At 40.7% G+C, this 14,864-nt stretch overlaps 1 pseudogene; it reads left to right on the top strand.

The window, feature by feature from the left end:
* Positions 1-5,859, top strand: part of LOC113927906 — a 57,001-nt pseudogene extending 51,142 nt beyond the window's left edge.
* Positions 5,860-14,864: the final 9,005 nt, after the last annotated feature.

The raw sequence follows: 14,864 nt of genomic DNA, 5'->3' as shown, positions 1-14,864 counted from the left end.
GATATAAGGATTGCCACCCCAGCTTTCTTTTGGTGTCCACTAACATGGTAAATGGTTTTCCACCCCCTCACTTTCAATCTGGGGGTGTTTTTGGGTCTAAAATGAGTCTCTTGCAGACAGCATATTGATGGGTCTTGTTTTTTAATCCAATCTGATAGCCTGTGTCTTTTGATTGGGGCATTTAGCCCATTTACATTCAGGGTAACTACTGAAAGATATGGATTTAGTGCCATTGTATTGCCTGTAAGGTGACTGTTACTATATATTGTCTGTGTTCCTTTCTGGTCTATGCTGCTTTTAGGCTCTCTCTTTGCTTAGAGGACCCCTTTCAATATTTCTTGGAGGGCTGGTTTCGTGTTTGCAAATTCCTTTAGTTTTTGTTTGTCCTGGAAGCTTTTTATCTCTCCTTCTATTTTCAATGACAGCCTAGCTGGATATAGTATTCTTGGCTGCATATTTTTCTCGTTTAGTGCTCTGAAAATATCATGCCAGTCCTTTCTGGCCTGCCAGGTCTCTGTGGATAGGTCTGTTGCCAATCTAATGTTTCTACCATTATAGGTTACATATCCCTTGTCCCGAGCTGCTTTCAAGATTTTCTCTTGTACAAAATAAGGGTTGATAAAATGAAGGGATGGAAGATGATTGTAAAGATGAAAATTATAAAAGATTTTATAAAAGGAATTGATAAGATAAGAAGTTGTTTGAAAAAAGAAAGAAGAAGATAAAAAAAAAGGAAGAAAAAGGGAGGGAATGTGATCAGGCAGGAGACTAGAACAAAGCCATACACTAGTGATTTAGGGTATATTTTGATCTGTTAGAAGAAACTGTATCTAAAAATTTTAAAGATAGAACAACTTATATATATATGCCAAAAATAAGGGTAACTACTATGAAGGGATAGAATGTGACTCTAAAAATGAAAAATAAAAAATTTTTTTTTAAAAAAGGGACTGATGTTGGTTGAAAAAGGGAAAAAGAAAAATTAAAAAAAAAACAGTTAAAAAAATTAACTTTGAAAGAATAATGAATCATGGTAAAAAAGCCATGAATTCTATGTGCAGTATTCCCCTAGCGCTGGAGTTCTCCTGTTCTCATTGATCAGTAAACTTGGTCTTGGCTGGCTGTTCGTGCTGATCTTCTGGGGGAGGGGCCTGTTGCCGTGGTTTCCAAATGTCTTTGCCGGAGGTGGAATTACCCCGCCCTTGTCGGTCCAGGCTAAGCAATCTGCTCGGGTTTGCTCTTGGGAGCTTTTGTTCCCTGAAAGCTCTCGGTACAGCTTTGGAGGGCGTGAGTGAAAATGGCGGCCTCCCAATCTCTGCCCGGAGGAGCTGAGAACTCGGGGCCCCGCTCCTCAGTGCACCCCCAGAGAAAAGCAGTCACTCCTGTCTCCCTGGTCTCCAGCCGCACTCCATGCTCACCCGGCCTGTGACCGAGTGTTTCTATCTCTGGCACCCGACACCGGGTGGAGTCTCCAAACCCAGCAGATCCCTGCGGTGCGCTCCTGCACTGCTCCTCCTGGGGGAGGAGGGGGAGTCTCCCCAGATCTGCCGCTTGTTGGGTCCCTGCTGGAGGAGCAGTGGCCCGACTGGGCCGCGGATCACAGTTTATGGCAACCCCGAGCTGAGAGCCCACGCCTCGGCTCCGTCTCTGCAGCCGGCTTCCCCGCTCCGATACCTGGGAGTTCTGCCGCACTCAGGCACCCCCAGAATTTCTGTGACCCCAAGGTCCTGAGACCACACTGTCCCGCGAGGGTTCCACCCCCAGCGTAGCCACTGGAGCAACGTCCCTCAGTGGAGCCGACTTCTAAAAGTTCTGATTTTGTGCTCCACGGCTCTATCACTTGCCAGAAGCGGCCGGCGGAGGCCCCCTCCTCCGCCGTCTATCCTCCCTAATATCGCCTCGGATTCACTTCTCCGCACCTTCGTCCTACCTTCCAGTAAGTGGTCGCTTTTCTGTTTAGAGGGTTGTTGCTATTCTTTTCTTCGATCTCCTGTTGAGTTTGTAGGTGTTCAGAATGGTTTGATCCCTATTCAGCTGAATTCTGAGACCAGATGAAATCCAGGTCTCCTACCCTTCCGCCATCTTGCTCCACCTCCAGCATAAACATTTTTTTCCAAAGTTATTAGACTCAAATTGTGTCCAACAATTATGAATCTTTTCTTTGCAAATATTTCCACCTATTTCCTGTTCAAGAGCAAAATCACCTGGTCTGCACATTGACTCCATCTGTAAATATAGATCTGAAAAAACTAGCAGGAGGGAAGGAAGCAGGAGAGACAAGGCACAGTAAGTGACTTGTAGGTCTACTGCCTTGTTTCATTTAGGTTAGTGACACAAGCATCATGACTACCACCTGCCTGGCTGTGATGCTCTAGCTTGTAAGTACGAACAGGGCAAGAGGCAGAAGATCAACTGACAGTCCTTACTGAGAACAAGAGAATTTCACAAAAAAAGCTGCTCAAATTCTAGAATGAACATTATTCCCATTCCACACTTGGGGAAAATACTAAGGTAGAGAAATATTTGGCAAAAAAGGAAGGAGGAGGTGCATGCGTGTGTGTAAAGGACAAGTGACAAGGGAGAGGAGCAGGAAGACAGGTATCAAAAAGCTACAGTGTGCCAAGAGAAATAGAGTCTCCTTTATCAAGTAACAAGCACACTTCCTGTCCCTGTGACAATGTAGGGTAATATGATTTGGCTTGTGTCATGAGTAGAAATCTGTTTATTATGGATTGCATATTTAGGATGATCCATTTAAGTATGTGCCCCTATGGCCTCCAAGTGAGTCACCTGATATCTACAGTGCACAAAATCAGATCCTTTAGAACAGTTGTGCACAATACATGCAAAACTGGATTTAGGCATCGGATCCCAGCATGTGATTGGAGAAAAAAGTTGGACTGGGCATGGTGGGTGAGGGAACCAGGAGTTCTGTAACACACAGTGAACACACATGTGCTTCGAAGAGCTGCTGCAGCAGATGCCATGTTGGCAGCGGTGCCCCTAAAGTGGTGGAGCCACTTCACATTGACCCATCTAGGACTGCACCAGGTAGGGATCATCCAGCATCAGGATAGAGCTGCCCCTGCAGCTCTATGTGTGAACCAGGCCTGTCTGTAACTCTAGGAAACGGAGGTTTTCCCCAGGCCATTTCAGTATTACCACTTGAGCAATAACAGATCGGATAACAAGGACAATATACACAACCTCCAACTAGAATCCTGCTGTGGTCTAGACAGTGAAGTGGGACGCCACTAGGAAATGTTAGAATTGCAGCTCTTTGGGATCCCCCGGAGTGTACATGTGCTCTCCTTCAAATGGGCCTCTTCCTCGGCAGTCAGAGTCACCTTCTGAGATTCTACTATTCCATCCCAAGGTGCAAGGAACACTAAGGAGGACATCATCTTTTATTCCACAGAGACCCTTAATCATGGTGGAAATTGGATGCACCCGCCTAAGAGTCTTCATTATACTTTCTGCAAAATCAGCCACAGTCCAATGGCCAGGACGTGCAGCCTAATATTTCACAATATTAGGAATGATGAATTTAAAGATGTTCATGTTAGGCTGGACCAAATTAAGATGGCTTTGCCCCTCTTGCTGATGCCCCAGCTGTGATAATAAGCAGCTTGGAGTTTGCAGTCACATTATAGTCTTTGACAGAGACAATTTTTGGTGTTCATCCATCTATGGAACTGTTATTGTGGATACAGTGATGAATAAGCTGCAGGAGGTCCCTGCTCTCGGGTACATAAAAGTCACATTAAGCCGAGGAAGTGTTGAGGTATCTGTGGTTAAAATAAAGTAATAAACCAGATGTAATGGCAAATTTTATGTGTCAATGTAGCTGGGCCATGGTGCGCAGATACTTGGTTAAACATTATTCTAGATGCTTCTGAGGGAGTGATTTGGATAAGATTTACATTTAAATTGGTGGACTTTGAATAAAACAGATTGTCCTCCATAATGGGTGGGCCTCTTGCACTCATTTCAAGGCCTGACCTTCAGAACAAAAGACTTAACCTCCTCTGAGCAAGAGAAGAACTCTAGCAGATGGCAGATTTGAACTGCAGCATAGGCTCTTCTCTGTGTCCCCAGCTGCCAACCCACCCTGCAGATTTTGGACCTGCCAGTCTCCAAAATTACATGAGCCAATTCCTTAGAATCTCATATATAAATATATGCACACATAGATGTATATATACACATGTACTTACACACACATCCTATTGGTTCTGTTTCTCTGGAAAACCCTAACTAGTACAACAAAGTAAGCTAAAATAAAGTTGCACTTTAGGTTGCACTTCTGATTTTATGAAGACTTTACAGATTTTCAATTAAATCTTCTAGTGGGAGCCAGTTGTTAGGGTCTAACAGGGGGACTGCCAAAAAGCAACTTTCTGCTAAAGGTGCTGAAACAGTAACAGCAGGTGATCCACCTGCCAAGGTACTGATGAGTTATTTCAGGAGGAAAGGGCATTTCCTAGGGGAACTATCCCTCCAACTCTATCATATAACCTTGAAAACAAGGAGTGTATCTCCCATGGATTGTCTTATGCTTTTTAAAAAAGATCATTATATATTTTATTAGAGAGAGAATAACACTCTTCCAGATTTGGGAGCCTAGCAATTCTGGAAACCCAGATATTCTGAGGAGGGTTCCAGCTAGAAATTCAGTGAATTAGCAGGGCCAGGCATTCTCCTCGATTAATGAGGGCCAACTCTGTGGCAAAACCATACATGGGGCTGAGGAAAAGTATAAAGGAAACAGTGTTTAGTGAGCATAAAACCTTCTTAGAGAAAAAAATGTGTGACTACCCAAATGTTTAAGAGTTTAAAAATGATATAAGAGAGCAATATAAGGCAATATACCTACCAACATATGAATCTCAGGTGAGTAGTTTCGATAAGAAGGTCAGTAGAAGGTCAGGAAAAGCTCTCTTTGGGCCGTAGTGCTCTGGAGAAAGTGGAGCTTAGTCATAGCCTTAAATGGAACTTGTAGTATCATGCGCTGACCTTTACATGGAGATGGACATATAAGATAGCCTTTCAATTAATATGACTTGACATGTATGTACACATATAAAAATATATTTTATATATATTTTAAAATGTATTTGTATTCATATTTAATTTTACATAAATATATATGAATTTTTTATGTAGCTCTCAAAAGTGTGGTAGAAGTAAAATAAAAAACTATGCCAGTAGCAAAAGGCTATGTTGTAATATTGTGAAATAGAGCCCAAACTGCAAGTTGCTTGTTGTTTCCAATCCAGTGGATATCTTGAACTATGTGGCTTGGAAGATAGGTGTCTTTCCCCAAAACTCTGTAATTGGAAGTGGTTGCAATCAGGATCCAGCCCGGTTCCATTACCTAATAGGAGAAAGGCTGGGAGTTTGCCCACTGAGCTGTCGTGGGCAGGTCCTCGGGGAGCGTGGAGACTCTAGCATGCCCGTGTGGAGTGGAGTCAATGTTGCTGGTGTCCCCTTAAAGAATCTGCACCCTGACTTAGGCGCTGATGCAGATAGGGAACAGCAGACAGAGGTTCACAAACAGGTGGATGGCAATGCCTACAAGGTGAGCCACCTGAAAGGCTGCACGTCCTGGCCATTGGACTGTGGCTGATTTTGCAGAAAGTATAATGAAGACTCTTAGGCGGGTGCATCTAATTTCCACCATGATTAAGGGTCTCTGTGGAATAAAAGATGATGTCCTCCTTAGTGTTCCTTGCACCTTGGGATGGAATAGTAGAATCTCAGAAGGTGACTCTGACTGCCGAGGAAGAGGCCCGTTTGAAGGAGAGCACATGTACACTCCGGGGGATCCCAAAGAGCTGCAATTCTAACATTTCCTAGTGGCGTCCCACTTCACTGTCTAGACCACAGCAGGATTCTAGTTGGAGGTTGTGTATATTGTCCTTGTTATCCGATCTGTTATTGCTCAGTGGTAATACTGAAATGGCCTGGGGAAAACCTCCGTTTCCTAGAGTTACAGACAGGCCTGGTTCACACATAGAGCTGCAGGGGCAGCTCTATCCTGATGCTGGATGATCCCTACCTGGTGCGGTCCTAGATGGATCAATGCAACTAGCCATCTGTCACACCAACTAAAATTCTAAATAAACTTTGAACAGTGAAAAAATAAACAAACACATATTGTAAAACAATGATGACTACTAATCTTTAGTTATCTTTCTTTAAATCCTGCTGGAAAACCCTTGTTTATAAACATATCTTCCCATTTTAAATAAACCCCCCCCACAACATTGGATGTGAAGTGAGTGGATAGCAAGAGCTCTTGGTTGATGCCAGGTAAGCAATCTTTAACTGTTACTATGAACGCCATATTGTCATTCAGTGATAAGATTCCTTATGAATTTGGCTTTGAGCTGATCCTGGGCATGGTTTCTTTCAGTCATTCTTTGCCTTCCCTCACTCTGCTCTGTTCTAGGGAGGTAAGGGTCGGTTGTTGACCCTTGTGGGTTGCATTTCAAAGGCCTCGGTACCATCTGGTTTCTGGCTGAGTTTGATTGATGAGGGCATTGGCAGTCAGGGGTAGGAAGAAACGGGGGCTACTTTTTCTCTTCCTTGTGTGCCTCAAGTTGCTGAAACACAAATCTCAGCATTATAAATTTTCCCATTTCCCATTTTTGCCTTATGGCAATGCTCTCTGGAATACTCACCACTAGGAGGGAAGGTTAAGACTATCTTCTTAAAATTAAAATAATAACAATAAATAAATAAGGCAAAATAAAATAAATCAAATAGAAGGAACCACAACTCAAGTGAAGATAAGAGAACACAGTTTGCAAACAAAACTTCTACACTTAATGCATTTTGTCAGCAAACTACAAAGCGTCCTTAAGAACCTTGAAAATGGTTGGAGGAAGCTATCAAAATTACTTTTAAGGACCTTCCAAATCATCTCCATTGTGAGCTAATCTAAAGCTAGCAGAATTTAATCTCTATTTTTTTAAAAGTTCTTACAATAATGAAATTACCTTTTCTGTGAGACACTAAGGAAGAATGTTCACAGATGTTTGGTTTATGGTAGTGCCATAAATTCCAAAGAATGCACTGGCCATATTCAATAAATAGATTATTTTCTGAAAGAATGATTTTCCATTTCATAGTTGATGTAACCAGTCATAGACCATGCTCTTCTATCTACCACAAACTTCACTTTTCCTCCCTAAAGATATACACACCTCCCAAGTTCTGTTTCTTTCATATTCTATGTTGACTCAACAGGGTATTTATCATTGGCACAGTTTTTCTTTTCTTCTTTGGCTATTTCTGGTTGAATTATTTAAGCTGTTTGGAACTATAAAATTCCCTTAGGAAATAACTATTGATCTGTTAGAACACAAAGATGACTCTCAAGCACCTTTCCCTAAAACTTTTGAGAAACACTGCCTAAGAAAGCAAGGTTACAAACCCCAGCTCAAATTGAAAACCAAACAAACTAATTGACTATATTCTGATAAGAATCATTAGAGACATCACTCCTTAGACTATGGATAAATAGCTCAACTACTATGAGTTCTAATTTTAGTTTTTATATGCCCAAAGCATTAATTTTTTTGTCACTGAGCCTGTGAGTCAGTATTAAAGGGTTTGGGGTCTATTCTTAGTTAACATATTTTTCTATATCCTACATATCTTTAAGGATTCATATGCATCACAAAATGCCCTTGATCCTTCATCCTGCTTTGCCTCAGATAAACTAAGTTGAGGTGTTTTCTTTTGTCAAAAGATGATACCACCACCTACCACAACTTGTTTTCCATTATACAGAGATGGTGTAATTTTCCCCTGACATATAAGGTCTAAGTTTGATGTTTTACAAAAAAAAAAAAAAAAAAAGACTTCAAATTGAGAGCTCAGGAAAAGATATATTCTTCCTGTGATTTGTGATTATGAGAAATAACAAAGGAGGACTGACTTTCATTATAGGTCTGGGGAAGAAATGCTGATGTTTAGTCACAAGTTGTCTAATACATTGGAAAAAGCAAAACAAACATTCATTCTGTCAAGTGAACCCAAAAACATACTGCTGTCTATAAATAAGGAGTTTGGACTTTAGACCACATAAGGTTTTCTACTAGCTCTAAAATACTGTGATTGTAATGTGTGGTTTCTTTATACTCTCTGCTCTGGTGATGTGGAGCACTTAATGATCCTATGCTTATTCATCCCTTTCTCTGCATTTCTGTCATTTCATTTCGAAAAGATAATTATAAATGATATCTTCTCAAGAAATTTCATTCTCTACCTTTTTTTCCTACTTTGTAACAGAAGCCATTGATGCCACAGAAATTCTCTGATGACTTTATGGATATTCCTCACAGTCCTGTGTCCTTTACTAGGGTATATAAATGTTGAATTAACGAAGTAGCTTAGACTTCTGCTTCCAGTTAGGACGTAGAAGGATGCAAAAGACCTTTGCTTTGATAGTAACTACAAGAAAAGAACCAGACAAAATAAAAACCATACTTCTCTGTGAGGTTAGTGAAAACACTGACAGCAAAGAAGCCTTGATAAACTATATTCCAGAGAGAAATGAGCCCATCACAGGTGAGCAGAGAATGGCAGCAGCTTCTATACCTGGATTCAGGGCCCTAGGTGAGCTGTCAGAGATAGGAAGACTTTGTGGGGTGGGGGGGAAATAGTCAGTCCTTTCTTGGATGACTGGGCTGGTGAGCAAAGGGCAATCACATGGTCCTGGGCATTTAACAGTGATTGGACTTCAGGGCCAAAAGTGAATCCAGTATACCTGAAAGTGCAGTCAACCCCTCCCAGCTCAAGATAAAAGGCTCCAACGTTCTTTCATTCACAATGTTTGGAAATCTCTCCAAGTCTCACTTGCACTCATGCTCGCACTATCTCTCTCAAAAATCTGAGGAAGCAGAAAAATGTGATAAGATAAAATTTGGATGACATAGAAATAGACTCAGAGATAACCTAGTTACTGAAATTAGTAGACAGGAACTTTAAAACTACTATTATAAATTTGTCAAAGAATTTACAGGAAAATGTGTATTGTGGGTAAACAAATGGAATTTTCTCTTAATTTTCTGTGAAAAATGTAAACACTATAAAATAACCAAATAGAAGTTCTACAACTTAAAAATGCAATATCTGAAGTCAAAATTTATTAGATGGGTTTAACAGCAGATTGGATATTGCAGAAAAAAAGATGAGTGAATTTTGAACAAGTCAATAAAAATTACCCAAACCAGGGATGCTTGGGTGGCTCAGTTGGTTGAGAGTCTGACTTTTGGTTTCAGCCCAGGCCATGATCTCCTGTGAAGGTCCAGGATATGATCTCAGGGTCATGAAATTGAGCCCCATGTTGGGCTCTGCCCTCAGCGCGGAGTATACTTGAGATAGTCTCTCTCTCTCCCTCTCCCTCTGCCCCTTCCCCACTCACACACACATTCTCTCTCCAATAAATAAACAAATCTTTTTAAAAAAATTACCCAAACTGAAATAAAAAGGAAAAAAAGTTTTTAAAACAGAAGATCTGTAACTGTGAGATAATATCACACAAATATAATTGGAGTCCCAGTAGGAGAGAAATTGAGTCAGGAAAAAATTTGAAGTAGTTTTTTTTCTTGTAGCAACGAAGTGTTCATTTCACAGTGGGGTCTCTCTCTCCTGCCTTCTAACTGCTCTCTCCCTTCCACCTCTCCCTGGGCAAGAACTGGTATGGGTATGTGGACAGTGGTGTCTATTGGAAGCATGGTTGGTCCTGAATTACAATAATTAAGTCAGAGTACACTTGCTCTAAGACTCAAGGTGTAGTAACTTCCAAATCCACGGAAGACAATGAACCAGTAAGTACCAATAACTACTGCATTGTTCTATTTTTTAGTCCAAACATGATAAAACCCAAACTCTGAATCTCTGGGGGAAGTGGAGGTTGCAAGGGAGGGGGCATGGAAGCAATATTAAACATTAACATTTCATTTAATCAGTTTACAAATAATCCCTCTGTTTTCTCTGCATGACATTTTCAAAACACAAAACTGAAGCCACTGAAGGGAAAGGAGCAGTGATGTAACAAGCAAATCTGGAAATGCTCCCTTTAATAATGTATTCTGTCAAATCTTAACATGGAATGAAATGGAAGTGACCAGGTGGGGAGAGGCTAAGGAGTCCAAGGAGCAGAAGTTCATCTATGAAGTGCATTAGTGGATGTGGTTGCACTGGATGAGGATTAAATACTACCTCCAGGTCAGCCTCGAGGTCCCTAAATGGTGGTGAGAAATTCCTGTTCTTCCTAAAAGATTTGCATGGGCTGGGGGGATGTTCTGTCCACACTGGCAGGAGGGAAAGGGGGAGCAAGCTTACTACTGGCAAGCTACCTCGGCATGCCTTCCTCTCCTGCTGGTACCTTGTCAAACACTCTGAACAAAGCAGACGACAAGAAAGGAAAAAAGATCAAAGATGTTTTAATCTTATATAATTATAAGAAGACTAAATGGGAAAATTCCTATTTCATTCCATATTTCACATTTCCCAGTTTGTCAGCCAGTATTTAATGACTCTTTGGCACAGTAGCCTCACTTTCTTAAGTTTTTCAAATTTTCTGATCATAAATTGTGTCATTATGTAAGTGTTGCCTATTATTTTGGAATGCTCTTGTTTGATGGAAGAATGACTAGTAGAAAACTTGTGATATTAGTTGGTCTGACCAGTGATTTCAGGTGATCTCTGGACATAACATGTTCTTGGGCAAGTGGGATAAGAATCAAAAAGAACAGCTGTGAAGGTCGTTGAGGATGGTGATAAACCACAGAGCCTTAGAGACCATGTAATTCTCCCGTAGCACACTCCAGAATGACATGATAGAGCAAAGGTGCAAGTGAGGGTGGAGAAAGGGGTTCCCGGTGGGGGTTGGTATGGAGGATGGGGAATGAATGGATTTAGCTGAATGACTACAATGCTGTGCAGAAAACAGGAGGGATAAAATTAATAAAAAGAAAGAAAGAAAGAAAGAAAGAGAAGAAAAGAAAAGAAAAGAAAAAGGAAGGAAGGAAGGAAGGAAGGAAGGAAGGAAGGAAGGAAGGAAGGAAGGAAGGAAGGAAGGAAGGAAGGAAGGAAGGAAGGAAGAAACAGACCCCACTAGTAAAATTCTAGGAGTTACCTGAGCAAATTCCATCTAAGGTTACTTTCAGCTTATGTTTGAATAATAGCTGCCTCCTTCCCCTTCTGAAAGGCTTCTCAGACTACCTTCTATCCCTTTCGGTCTAGGACTCTTAGGTTTCCCTGAAGAAACAGTCTTTGCTTTTTGAAAAGCTATAGTGAGGGGCACCTGGCTGGCTTAGTCAGTTGAGCGTCTACCTTTGGCTCAGGTCATGATCTTGGGGTCCTAGGATTGGGGCCCCTCATCGAGCCCCCCTTGGAGCCCCGCATCAGGCTCCCTGCTTAGCAGGGACTCTGCTTCTCCCTCTCCCTTTGCCCCTCCCCACCACTCTTTCTCTCTCTCTCAAATAAATAAATAAAATCTTAAAAAAAAAAAGGTATAGTGAACATGTCTCCTTTTACTTTCAAGCTGAGATGAGAAAAAATTGAAAAGCATACGATTACTTTCCTTCTCCCACCACATCCCCTGCCCCGAGTATCAGCGATTGCTACCTCTAATTCTGCAGTTAGAAGCACGCAGCCACAGGTCATCATTATCTTATTTCCATTTTGAAACCTAGAATTGTTTCCTAACAAGAGAATGTGACTGAGAATTTTATACTAGATATTTGGCCAGAAAGAGCTCAGAAAGTAAATTGTCTCTTTTCCAGGAACACTGACAATCCTGAAAGGGTTAAGTAATTTCCCACAGGATCACACTTGACTCAAGATTCTGCTTGATTCTCCATAGGGTTAAAATAAGATTGAATTAATCTTGAAGGAGTCACAGTAAGAAAGTTTCGAAGTGACTATTAGCTCAGCTGAGGGAGAAACTCTATTTTGTTAAAAGCATATAAATATGATACCCAATGTTGCCATGACCCCCCGAAAGTGCTAGCCAAATGTTAAATTGCAAGCACTGGTAGAAAAATTGGGGGAGAGTAATAAAAGTCTTTAAGGATATGCTTCCTTTTTAGGCAAATTATTAACGACCATGGGAAAATAAAGTGATTGGAGGAGAGAACCTTGCTGTGTACCAGCTGCTGCTGGAGTCAACTAATTTCAACATTCCACTTGATATCTCACTAGATACACACGCATGAACAAGAGGGGCTTCAACACTTTACAATGAGACTTTTAAATTATCTTCTAAGATGCAGTTGTAAGTGAAAGTTATTGAATGCACAAATGAAATTGAGAAACAAATTTCCAGCTAGGTTTCATACAACCAATTTCAACATCCTCTTGGATGTCTCATGGACACTGAATCTAGTTCTCCTCTGTGAAAGGACTGGGCTGTCCTCAGAAAGGAAGAGTAATTGCTACTGTCAATTTAATAACCTGTCTCTCCCACTAGACTGTGAGTGCCTCCTGGGCAGGCACCAGCTGTTTTACTTTTGTATCCACAGGACCTAGCATAAAGTCTACCATCTGGTCGGTAAGTGCTCACTACATATTAGTTGAATGGATTATGAGAAGGAGGCAATCACTATCACGTCATGTTTGATGGTGGTGCCTAGTGACTCCTTGGGCCCTGAATCTTTCATCATTAATCTCTTCCTTGGATTAAAACATTAATGGCATTCTTCTGATAGACACCAAAGTAGAACAAATGCAGAGACCTCCCCTGTTCTTGAATAGAATGATCAACATTATAAAGACATTAGCTCTTCCCAAGTTAACTGATAAATTTACAACAATCCCAATAAAATACCAACAAGCTTTTTTATGAAGTTAGGCAAGATGATACTAAAGTTCATGTGAAAACAAACATGTAATCAGGAAAGCACTGAAAAAGTAAACTGTAAGGGGGAGCCAGCTTTACCTAAAGCACACCCTATGGTAAGGTTTCTGTGATTTAAACATTGTGGTGCGAGCACATGATAGACAAGTAGACCAGATAAAAAGAACTGAAATGTATCCAAAGACATCTGAAAGTTTAGTGTATGATAAAGGTGCATCTTGAATGAGTGGGGCAAAGATGGAGTTTTTATTTTATTTTTTAAAGATTGGTTTTTTTAATAAATGGTAGTCATTTGGCAAAAGATAAAATTAGATCCATACCTCACTCCACACACCAGAGTAAACTCCAAGTAGATCAGGAATCTTAATATAATATATGAAACCATGTAAATATTAGGAAAAAAAACATGAGTGAATTCCGCTTTTTGCACAGTATTTCATTTAACTAGATTTAATGGCATTGTTCTGCTATTTACAGATTAGGACATGTTTACATATTGGAAAGTAGAGACAGAGGGGAAGTAACTGCCCAATATAACCTCAAATCTGCCTAATGTCAGAGCTCCCAAATACAGTCTTCCTGTTGTATTCTTCAAGCCCACCAACAGAGTTCCCTGATTTCCTGTGCTATTGCTCCATTTCCCTATACTCTGCTGTCTGATGACCAGCACATAACAAGAGTAACTGGATGCTCAGCATCCATCAGGAAAATGGCAGGACACAGTTATTCATTCTTCTTATCTGGATGGGACCTTAGGTTACCTCTCTTTGTGATCTTATTTGGCACCTTATATTTTCCAGAACTCAGTTCATTTAATGTATTCTTCAAAGGAAAAGACAGAACATAATGGGAAAAAGTATTTCTAAGATTCTACCAAAAGATTTCAGAAACTGGAAAAGATTATGTCTTGTAGCAGAAGGCTTATTTTTAAAGTTTAACCAGGCTCCCAACTTATAATTGCTTTAGCCTTAATCTGAAGAGTCCCTTAAAATGCTGGAGTCTCAAGAAGTAAAAGTTCTTCCATCACCCAGGGGCCAAGGACAAATACAAGAAACTCAGTTTCTTTGCTCATTTCAACCTCTTGGGTGATTCCCTTCAACCCTTCACGTTCCCTCTCATTTGTCACTTTCTGGGATACCATGAGATCTGCCAAAGAATAGTCAAGTGACTGTAAGGAGAGTTATTTCCTTGATTCCCAGGTTATGAGAAGAAATGCAAAGTTGAAAATTGTTGAAGCTCAAGAAAAATACATAAATAAGCAGGCAAGTGCTGACAACAGAAAAACAAAGTGCTATGGTTGGAAGAACTCCTGCACACCTTGTTCAGGAAAAGTGCCCTCTCCTCCCAAAGTATTCTTTTACAACAAATAAGCGAACTCACTCCTAAACTGTGGTGTGCCCTCTACTGCAGCTTGCACCCACAGCGGTGTAGCCAGCCTCTCTACTCAACCACTCTGCTCTGTGTTCTCCAGGGGACTATCCAGCCTTTCCACAAAACCAGCAGTGGCTCTAGAAGCTGGAGAGCTCCACCAGAAATGGCAACAGGGAACCTTAAGTGCTACCAAGAAGAATTCTTCCATGACCAAGTTCCATGGAAAAATACTTAAGTTCACTATACGGCTTCCATATTTTACAGACCCTTCAGACCTAAAATCCTAAGAAATGGGAAAACATGGGACTTTGTTACAAATTCTGTATAACTCCTTATTGATGATGTTCTGCCAAACGTACCTGTTGGTATGACATAAATCTGGACCTGGAAAAATATTTTTTATTCAAGAGCTTGCCATTGCTGTGGGCTTAATTGTGGGGAGTTATGCAGAAACTTCGGGTTCATGCAATTTTCTTTGACTCACATTTTCTGAAATAGAACTTGTCAACTCACTCATTTTTCAAAGGTGTGATTTCCTCTTGAATTTTAAGTTTCAAGATTATATCATCATAAAATTATCTGTGTCATTTATTTAATGCCTACCATAGTACAAAAT

Source organism: Zalophus californianus, chromosome 7 (genome assembly GCF_009762305.2).
Source record: "Zalophus californianus isolate mZalCal1 chromosome 7, mZalCal1.pri.v2, whole genome shotgun sequence".
NCBI classification, from domain to species: domain Eukaryota; kingdom Metazoa; phylum Chordata; class Mammalia; order Carnivora; family Otariidae; genus Zalophus; species Zalophus californianus.
Note: the sequence above shows the minus strand (reverse complement) of the source record. Positions and strands in the feature narration are given on the sequence as shown.